The 10,735-nt window shown below is 41.4% G+C and overlaps 1 non-coding gene across 1 annotated transcript; it reads left to right on the top strand.

Annotated features, from left to right (window-relative positions):
- The first annotated feature begins 309 nt into the window (after positions 1-309).
- On the top strand, positions 310-478 carry LOC114704440. Its single transcript, XR_003736258.1, has one exon. It is a non-coding gene; the product is annotated as a U1 spliceosomal RNA (small nuclear RNA).
- The last annotated feature ends 10,257 nt before the right edge of the window (positions 479-10,735 follow it).

Below are 10,735 nucleotides of genomic sequence, written 5' to 3'. Positions count from 1 at the left end.
ATCATTCTCACTGTATGGCTGAGGAGTCCAGGCGTGCACCGTAACACCCAGCTTACGCAGTGTTGAGGACCAAACCTCAGGCTTTACGTATATTAGAGAAGCACTCTACCGACTGAGCCAAATCCCTATCCCCAGTTATAAGTTTTTACCTCCCCCAAAACATTCAGGAATAAGAACTGGGGAGCCAGGCAGGGGTGGCGCATGCAGAAGCAGACAGATCTCTGTGAGTTTGAGACCAGCCCAGTCTACAGAGCAAGTTCCAGGACAGCCAGGGGATTACACAAAGAAACCCTGTCTCAGGGGGGAAAAAAAGATACCTAGCTAGGGAGATACCAAGATCACAAAGGTGGTGGTTTTCCCAGGGTGAGGCTTATCACACTGCACTCTGGATTTGCTGACTCCTGCGATTTCCTCAAATTCAAGAAACTTGAGTGCATAATTTGTGATAGTGGGGGGACTGTATTTGCACTCTCCCATGGGGTGGGGGAAGAATTGGGGGAACAGAATGGATACTTTACAAAGGATTCTATGGTAACAATGAGCTAGCTGAGCTCCTCTGGGAGGCTACCATGTCTGATGCTGAGACTGAGTCATCATTGGCCACGATGGCCAATTCACTGACCTTTCCAGCAGTTCCAGCAGTCATTATCCCCAGTACAGTGGGTAGTGTCGGGTGGGATTGACAAATGCCTTCATCAAGCCCCACAGTGCTCCCAGAGTCAGTGGGAGCTCTGGCCTAGGTCTTAGAAGTAGTCTTCTTGTCTTTGCCCATTCACTTTCTTCAGGATCCTTCAGCTTAATGGAAGTTAATGAACCCGGAGCTGACTCGCTGAACACAAGTGACTTCACATCTCTGAAGAAAAAAAAATTTGTTCCTTCTGCAAAATGGGAATGCAAATGAAACCTATCTCAATGGAGTTACTATAAGAATTCTTGATGTTCCATAAAGGGGAAAAAATTCTTAATACTATTAGTCTGTCTCTGGTACTTATTTTTTACATTATTTAAAAATACAAAGAAACGCTGGGCGGTGGTGGCAAACGCCTTTAATCCCAGCACTCAGGAGGCAGAGCCAGGCGGATCTCTGTGAGTTCGAGGCCAGTCTGGTCTACAGAGTGAGCTCCAGGACAGGCACCAAAACTACACAGAGAAACCCTTTATCAATTGTTTTTTTTTCTTTTTCTGGAGCTGAGGACCGAACCCAGGGCCTTGGGCTTGCTAGGCAAGCACTTTACCACTGAGTTAAATCCCCAACCCTGAAATCCTGTATCGAAAAGCCAAAAACGTTAAAAAAAAATATGCAGCTGGGTGTGGAGGCACATGCCTTTAATCTCAGCACTCGGGAGGCAGAGACAGGCAGATCTCTGAGAGTTCAAGGCTAGCCTGGTCTACAAAGTGAGTTCCAGGGCAGCCAGGAAAACCCTGTCTCAGAAAAAAAATACATACATACATACATGCATGCATATATACATATACATATATATGTGTATATATCCATATATATCCATATATATGTATATGTATATGTATATGTATATATATATATATATATATATATATATATATATATATATATCTGGAGCTGAGCATGGTGGTGCATGCCTGCAGTCTCAACATTTACTGGTGTTGGGGAGAGGATAGGCAGCCAGGTATGGTGACACACGTCTACCTCTGTACTCAGAAGGTAAACGGAGAAGAGTGGGGAATTCATGCCAGCCTAGTCTACAGAGCAACACCCAGTCTCAAAAAGAAACCTACACAGAATATTATGCTTAATTTTGGGGTATAGCTTAACCGTATAGTACAACCTTTGGTTTATTTCCTAGCAACACACACACACAATTTATCAAAACTGCTACAGAATGCAGAGGCTGGAGGTGTAGCTCAGTTGATAGAGCACTTGCCTAGAGACACACAAATCCCTAGGTTTAGTTGTGAGACCATCACATAAAAACCGGCATGGTGGTACATGCCTGTAATCCAGCAATCAGGAGGATTAGAAATTCAAAGTAATCTTCAGCTGAATAGTAAGTTTGAAGCCAGCCTTGGATACATGAGACAAGAAGAAAAAAAAAAAAGCTGGTTGGTTTGAATGGAGCAAGCAGCTTCTCAACACTTGAAGCATGGTTAACTGCCTCCTAAATAATAAGACTCATGATTATTCTAAATAATTACAACGGGCTTCCTTTTATAGAACTGGATTTGACCATTTCATTTGATTGTTAGGTGTCCAGATCTGATCCATGTCATCTCACTTTTGAGTGTTTCTATGTATGCCACCACCTCCCTCACTCCTGGTATATGCATGAGTGTGCTCACATAGACACATGAACAAGTAGGAGCCAGAGGTTACATTGGAAGTCATCCTTTGCTGTCTACCATATTTTTAAAGACTCTTTTTTATGTGTATGAGTATTTTGCTGCATGTATGTCTGTGTACCACGTACCTGCTTGGTATCCACAGAGGACAGAAGAGGGAGTCAGATCCCAAGACTGGAGTTACAGACCATTGTGAGCTGTTTTGTGGATGCTGGGAATTGAACACAGGTCCTCTGAAAAGCAACCAGTGCTCTTAATCATTGATCTTCCCAGCCCCTCTACATTATTTTTGAGACAAGGTCTCTGACTGAACCTGGAATTAACCCTTTGTGCTAGGCTGGCTTGCCAGTCCTTGGGACTTACCTGTGTTCACCCACCAGTATTGGGGTTATAGATACATATCACTGCATCAGGCTTTTTATACGGATGCTGGAGGCCCAGACTCAGGTCCTCATGTTTACAAAGCAAGCACTTTACCCACCAAGACCTCTCCCCAGGCCTATTTTGTGTATCTTTGTCCAAGCCCCACCACCACAGGGTTTCACTGTGTAGCCCTGGAACAAGATCTATATAGACCAGACTGGCCTCTGTGGTGATATTTTATTTGTGCTCTAACAAATAAAGCTTGCCTGGATATCAGAATGTGGAGCCAGCCACTAGTTAACCATAGAAGCCAGGCAGTGGTGGCTCACGCCTTTAATCCCAGCACTTGGGCTCTCACGCCTTTGATCCCAGTACTTGGGAGGCACATGCCTTGAATCCTAGCACTAGAAAGGGGGAGACAGGAAGTGATATGGCTGGGTGGAGAGAGGAATATAAGGCAGATGAAGAGAAGAACTCACCACTACCACCCACCTTTGGTCTGCAGAATTAGTAGAGGTAAGAAGTCTCTAGTGGATGACTCCTTTACTCCTCTGATCTTTCAGCATTTACCCCAATATCTGACTCCAGGATTTTATTATTAAGACCAATTAGAATTCACACTACATCTGGCATCCAACTTTTGGGGCATGAATTCAAAAAAAAAAAAAACAAAAACACTTCCCTGTGGCTTTGCAGCCAACCGACACAGGCCTGAGCTGCATATGGCCAGAGTCACTACCCTGCCTGCTAGGTTCTCCTCTCTTTTTCCCCTAAGCCTCTGAGCAAGTGTAGGATTTTTCTGTTACAGCCATTCTGCAGCAAATTCCATACACAGGCATTTGGCCCAAAACACCACATGAGTTAGATGCTTTCACATGTTCCCTCATCCAGACAGCTAGCTCTTTGGCTTCTTTTCTCCCTGTGGGTTGTGGGCTTTCCCTGGACCCCTCCTTGGGCTGCTGCCAAACTACATAGCTGCCTTGACACCCATTTGGGCTTCTACTGTTCTATGCAGAAGCACTCAGTCTCACATTTTCACGGTCACTGTCAGCAAATTTGGTGAGACAATTGAGATTTCTTAAAGGGACGAATTAGTTAAAAGAGAGAGGGTTTTTTCCCTCATTAAAAATGGGAAACACCATTACAATGGAGGCAGTTAGGTCTCTGTATGATAATATGCTAGGCAGTTTGAAAATAGAACAATTAAATGAGAGGATAATTAATTTAAATGAGATTTATTTAATGTCAATTATAAGCATTATTGGCTTATCACTAAAAAGTTGTTAATATAAGTGCCAAGATACAAGTTTTAGAGAAACTTATTAAAACAGAACATAGAGATATTTAGACCCAGACAGAGGAATTTAAAGAACCAATCTCAGTGTTGCATTATAAGGTTAGAGAGGAACACCCTCAGGGTTTCAAACAACCAACTTTAATTTATCCAAGAGCTTTACAGAAACTGCCAAATGATAGATATCCACAAGGCTGTGTAAGAGCTGAATGGATTCCTGTGGAAATGTTAGATTTAAGGAGATTCAAAGAAGCAATAGTCTCATATGGCAAGCATTCACCTTTTGTGAGGCAGATGTTAAACTCATGGTCAACTTATAATAGAATTATCCCTCAAGACTGGAGAGACTTGGTTATAGCAGTCTTGGAGCCTGGTCCTCAATTATAATAGAGGCTCTGGTGAAAAGATAAGACTAAAACCTATGAACAATGAATTAGGCTAGAGGTATAGAAATCTCCCAAGACCAACTTCTTAGAGAGGGAGATTATGCTAATGTACAAAAACAATCTCTATATGATGACCACACCTGGCTTTATGCCATGTAGCAGATTTGAATGCTTGAGACAGAATCAAAGAATTAGGAAAGAAAATTGAGTCATTTACTAAAGTTATACAGGGCCCCAAAGAAACCTTCACTGATTTCTTACAAAGATTGACTTCAGCAGTAAATAGAATGATACCAAATTCAGAAGCTAGACAAATGATAACTGAATCTCTGGCTTTTGAAAATGTTGATGAACAATGCAAAGGGTAATTAGGCTGTTAATGGCAAGATCAGCACCCTTAGAGGAATGGATCTGAGATACAATCAATATTGAATCTCATAACCATGATGATACTTGAATAGGAGAGGTGATTTCTAGAGGTTTGAAGAAAAATTGAAATATCAATGTTTCAATTGCGGTAAACAAGGTCACCTAAAAAGGGATCTTAAAAAGGGCATTCATAGAAATAATGTTTTTTCTAAGAATAATCCAAACAGAATGCCTCTCCCTACTGGAGTATGCAGAAGGTGTGGCAAAGGACAACATTGGACCAGTAAATGTATATCAACAAGGGACAGTGAAGGTAACCCTTGAGAGGCCTTGAGGCACCCATGTCAAATTCAGTTCATCATTTCCTGTCATCCTGGAGGAAACTCCTTCCCAGAGCAATTAAAAACCCGAATGCCTATTGTAAAAAACAAAAACAAAAAAAACATGATAGAACAGCTATAGAAGAGAGAACAAAAAACTTCAGGAGTCACAGGCAGGGGTGGCACACGCCTTTAATCCCAGCACTTGGGAGGCAGAGGCAGGTGTATCTCTGTGTGTTTGAGGCTAACTTGGTCTACAGAGTGAGTTCCAGGACAGCCAGGACTGTTTCACAGAGAAATGCTATCTCAAAAAAAATTATTAAAAAATTTTTTTCATGAGAAACTATAAATCAAAATTGATAACGATTAGATTTAAACAGGACAGACCTCTTATTAGAAGAGGTGATAGTTCATCAAACAGCATGACTGTTCAATCTAAACCAATATATATGACTAACAAATGCTTCTCACTTGACCAGATATAATTTGCCATAAGGGAACCTCACCAAAGTTAGTGTTGGGGCAAGGTTTTGTTTTTATCTTTTCAGGAGAATAAAGGCGTCCAGCAAAGGAATCTGAAGACCACTGAACAAATGAGACATATGAAGAAAAAAAAACCAAATCATCCAGAAAAAAAAAGTCTCAAGAAAAAGAGAAAATTGGCCTATTAATATATCATATCTCAAACAAGATAAAATTCTATAAATCTTCCCAAATGATTGTTCCTGCTGTTCTCTACAGACACATAACACAAATGGTCTTTTTGTAGTCCCATTTTCAATTGAAAATTAAAGCTGGCTTTGGAGTTGGAGCATGGCTCTCTCCTTCTCTAAACCCAAGCATGTTTGTTAAAAGTAAAATCCAAAATTTCTGTCTTATGTCAGAAGAGCCACCTGACATGGGACAGAAGAAAAATAAAATTTAGGGACTATTCTATTGTTACTAATCTCATGATCCTTTGGTTTTATTTTGACTTTTTGTTTGTTTGTTTGAGACAGGGTTTCTCTGTGTAGTTTTGGTGCCTATCCTGTAGACCAGGCTGGCCTCGAACTCACAGAGATTCACCTGGCTCTGCCTCCCAAGTGCTGGATTAAAGGCATGCGCCGCCGCCGCCGCCGCCGCCGCCGCCGCCACTACCACCACCACCACCACCACCGCCACTACCACCACCACCACCCAGCTTAATTTGACTCTTTAAAACTTTTTCATAGAGTATGTCTATTATCTCAAAATTTATAAGATTAATAATATATTTTTAAACTTTTTATCATGATATTAATGATCATATAGAGTACTAACTAATTCTAGAAAAAGGCTTCATCTAGCTTCCTGTACATGATATCAAGTTTGAGTCTCTATCAGGTAACTAGGAATTAAGTTTTTTGTTCTGTTTTGTTTTGTTTTCGAGACAGTGTTTCTCTGTGTAGTTTTGTGTCTTTCCTGGATCTCCTCTATAGACCAGGCTGGCCTCGAACTCATAAAGATCCACCTGCCTCTGCCTCCCAAGTGCTGGGATTAAAGGAGTGTGCCACCACCAGCCAGTGGAATTAAGTTTTTGTACTCTGGATGTACATAACAAATATTGATCCTTTAACCTCTTTGAGATCTGCTGCATATGACATTTAAAATGTTTTAGCTTTTGGCAGTGAACCATGACCACACCTAACAAAGACCTTTGAAGTCTCCAAAAGGATAATGGGCCCACAACTACGATTCCACCAGGATTATGATAATGCCACTAAGCTGACAAACACCACCCAATGATCAGCTTTGGACTACAAACTGCTCAGGACAATTTCAAGGTGGTTATCTAAGATGATCCAGCCTTACAGACTACTCTAGCCAAGACTTGAGACAAGCCCTTCACTTTCCCATCACACAGAGACTAGACAACAATTGATACACCTACCTCTTCCAGGACTTGACAATTAGCCCAAATTTTTCTTTTCAGGATCCCCTAAAGATGCCATTGCTCCCAGACAGCAGGAAGTAATTTTAGGAGCATGACACCCACATTCCCAAGAGGTGGGCTGGGTGGTTTTTGGTCGTTCAATGGATTAGGGATATTTGTCATTGTTTAGGAAGGTTGATTACAAGATGTTATTGGTAATGGTTTAAAAAAAAAAGATTAGATTCAAGGATCTTGTTTTGAAAGAAAAAAAGAAAAATGGGGATATAGAAATGATAAGACAAAGGGTAGAATATTGAATCTACTCTAAAAAGAAAAAAGGGGGATATAGATATGATAGGAAAAAAGAGTAGGTTATTGCTGGGTGGCAGTGGTACATGCCTTTAATCCCAGCACTTGGGAGGCAGGGGCAGGCGGATCTCTGTGAGTTCAAGGCCAGCCTGGTCTACAGAACAAGGTCCAGGACAGGCACCAAAACTACACAGAGAAACCCTGTCTCAAAAACAACAACAAAAAAGGGTAGGTTATTGAATCTACTTTTATAAAGCAACTACTTATTTTAAATATTTTACATTGTTATGGATTTTGTATATTGATACAAAGTTGAGATTATTTTTGTTAGAACATACTGTACCTACATTTCTAATCTTGTTCAAGGTATTGTAGCTATACATCTCATTTAACAATGTAATACAAATTGCTGGTCCTTGAAAGTTATTATTGCAAATTATTTAGGATATTAAAGAAATGCAGGTTAGTAGTTAGTCACCTATTATAATTAAACTTGTAGTCATGTTAGGTAGGTTTTCAAGGTCAAACAGATATGTTATGTAGATAGGTAGTCTTCAAACACTTCAGAGATCTACAGAATATGGCATTTAAGATGTTTTAATAACATGGGTTCATTTTTTTAATGATAATGACACATGCCTGCTTCTGGCAGCACCAATCTACTTTGGAGAAGATGATGGGCATCAAAGAAACTCCATATGGAATTTCCTTTCTTTGTGGCAAAAGTTAGCCACTGGGCAAGACAATGCCCTTGCCTCAACTGCTGACAGCATGCTCTCCAAATGGGACAAGCAGGACACAAAAGAAAGTGACTGCTGAACTATGCCAAGACAAGGTAGGACAGCTCTTCAGAATATCTTGCTTCACAGAAAAGTCTGTCAGATATGCTAGGCCTATAAGCCAAAGATGGATGCACCAGTATTACAGAGGAACCTTGGGTGACTGTCCAGGTAGCTAGCTATTTCTGTCATTTCTCACATTTTTTGGAAGTCACTTGCTTGAGCTTCCTGCTTACTCAAGTAATATTATTTCCTTCTTGGGTCTCTGATGGAGTTGAAGACTAGTTATAGTTTTCCTTGTTACAAGATTCAGAAAAGAAATTTACTAAAGAGGTGTAAAGTGTATGAGGTTGAGAGACACTAAAAGATAATTTTGATAATGCAAGTTAGAATAGAAAGTGAATTAGGTGTAACCTTTTGGACTCACCAAGATAGGATAGATATGGAGTATTTTCTCTAAATTTGTCAACTGTTAATGGATTAGACATTGTTGGTGTATTTATTGCCTATATATATTATATATAGTTATTTTTATTGTATATAGTTTTCATTTATCAGTTATAACCTTTTATTTTAGACAAAAGGGGGAAATGTGGTGATATTTTGTTTGTGCTCTAACAAACCCTGCCTGGAGATCGGAGTGCAGAGCTACCACTAGTTAAGCCAGGCAGTGGTGGCACACACCTTTAATTCCAGCACTTGAGAGGCACATGCCTTGAATCTCAGCACTAGGGAGATGGAGATAGGAAGTGATATGGCTGGGCAGAGAGAGGAATATAAGGCAGGTAGAGACAGGAGCTCACCCCCTCCTTTGGGCTGAGTATTTGGTAGAGGTAAGAAGTCTCTCTAGGAAGGATCTTTCTACTGGCACTTGGAGGGGACCTGATCTGGTGCTGGTGTGGGCCCGGGGTTCTGTTTATGTCTTTCTTCAGGACAATGAGGTTTCTCTTTGGATTCCTGAGTGCTGTGTGCACTCTGTGGCTGCTGCTGAAGCCCAACATGGCAGAGACCTATTGGGCCTTCATGAAACTCTCCCCTTCTGATGCCAATGGGGATTGAGAGCCCAATATGGCCAGCTTTGGCAAGCATTAACGTAAGCCTAGGAACTGTAGCCATGTGGTTGGATTCTCCAGAAGGTAATGAATGTATGGTAAGTACTTTTTCAAGTATGTTTGAGAACGTGTCACCCAGACACCTTGGAGATTAAGGATAGCCCTGAAGGTCACTGACCTCCATTTGTTAACAGTAACATGCCAGCTAAGCCTTTTCATTTTCACAATCCTCTTCAAGCTAGTGTAGTATTTGCTTTTCAGGAGTGGCTCTGTGCAACATTTATTGGCCTCCTGAAATTCATTTAGCCCCCTTTGAAGATATCTTAAAATTTATGAACCTGAATGTAGCCATTATGAGACAATTAGTTCTACTCCTTGTAAGCTGCCTGTTTTTTCTTTATGGTTCTTAGTTGTTCTTTTGCAGAGCTGCCAGCTTAAGTTGTGCTGGGATGGCAGTCCGTGTTCCTGGAGTTGCATCCATGCCAGTAGATGTCCACACGCTCCAGAAGAGAATTTGACATCGCTGCTGCCATTGTTGCTGTTACAGCAGTGGCGACCACTGCTGCTACTGTTTCTGGAATTACCATTTCATAATTGCTTACTACAGCTAGCACAGTAGAGACCCTGGCAGCAAAAGTAGCTACCACAGTTAGTTAATCTTCCTTCTATTGGGCATGATAAATTTAATTCAGTAGTTATATACATTTTGATTGGCTTTGAAAATTATAAATTTATAAACTCAAGTTCCATTTGCTTTTAGGATACCATCTTACAAGGACTCCAATTTGCAGTAAGGCTCGTTAAGGAAGGGAATGGCTCAGTTGCCTTTAACCTATTGGCTATGGGTGGGTTAGGACTTCTGTTGGTCTTTTCTGTGTTGAACACACAGATTGCAAGCCCAGCACCACTTTGAGATCTTTGGCAGCAGTTAACTCTGCAGCTCACACACGATTGAGTCTGTATATAATGAGTATTCAGAGATGGGTAATGCCTGGGGGGCGCTCACCAACCAAAGACAGAGCGCCTGTGTGGCCTAAGGTGACCTGCTGATGTCCCACACAACCTAAGTCAGAAGGTCATTTATTAGTAAAAAGGGGACCTGTAGGGCTATGGCCCCCGTTTTGGGTAACTGTTGCCTTGCTTGCTGACCTTGACCTTGATATCCTCCCTATGCTAATTTCCTGCCAGGTTCCACCCTCCTGAATGCTTAAGGGAAGTTCCTTGTCTGTGTATCCTGCATATCGGGCTTCAACAGTTTAGATGCAAGAATGTAAAACATCGGTAGCAAACTTCTACCCTCCGGGGTTCTCCCATTGTGCTGTAAGCCTGTATTTAAGACCTCCTCCCTCCTTCAACAAATGTCATTCGGCATTAAAAAAAAAAGAAGTCTCTCTAGTGACTGTCTCCTTTACTTCTCTGATCTCTCAGCATTTACCCCAATATGTGACTTCAGGTTTCTATTATTAAGACCAATTAGAGCTAGTGCTACAGGCCTCTAGCTCAGAGAGCTAGCTGCCTGCCTCTGCCTCCCAAGTGCTGGGATTAAAGTCAACAGCAGCACCCCCCACCCCACCCCCACCCCACCCCCCGCTGCGTGCACTCTTTGTTTTGATATGTGGTCCTGGCTAGGCTGAACTCTGCAGTGATTCTCCA

This window comes from Peromyscus leucopus, chromosome 1 (genome assembly GCF_004664715.2).
Source record: "Peromyscus leucopus breed LL Stock chromosome 1, UCI_PerLeu_2.1, whole genome shotgun sequence".
Taxonomy (NCBI): domain Eukaryota; kingdom Metazoa; phylum Chordata; class Mammalia; order Rodentia; family Cricetidae; genus Peromyscus; species Peromyscus leucopus.
Note: the sequence above shows the minus strand (reverse complement) of the source record. Positions and strands in the feature narration are given on the sequence as shown.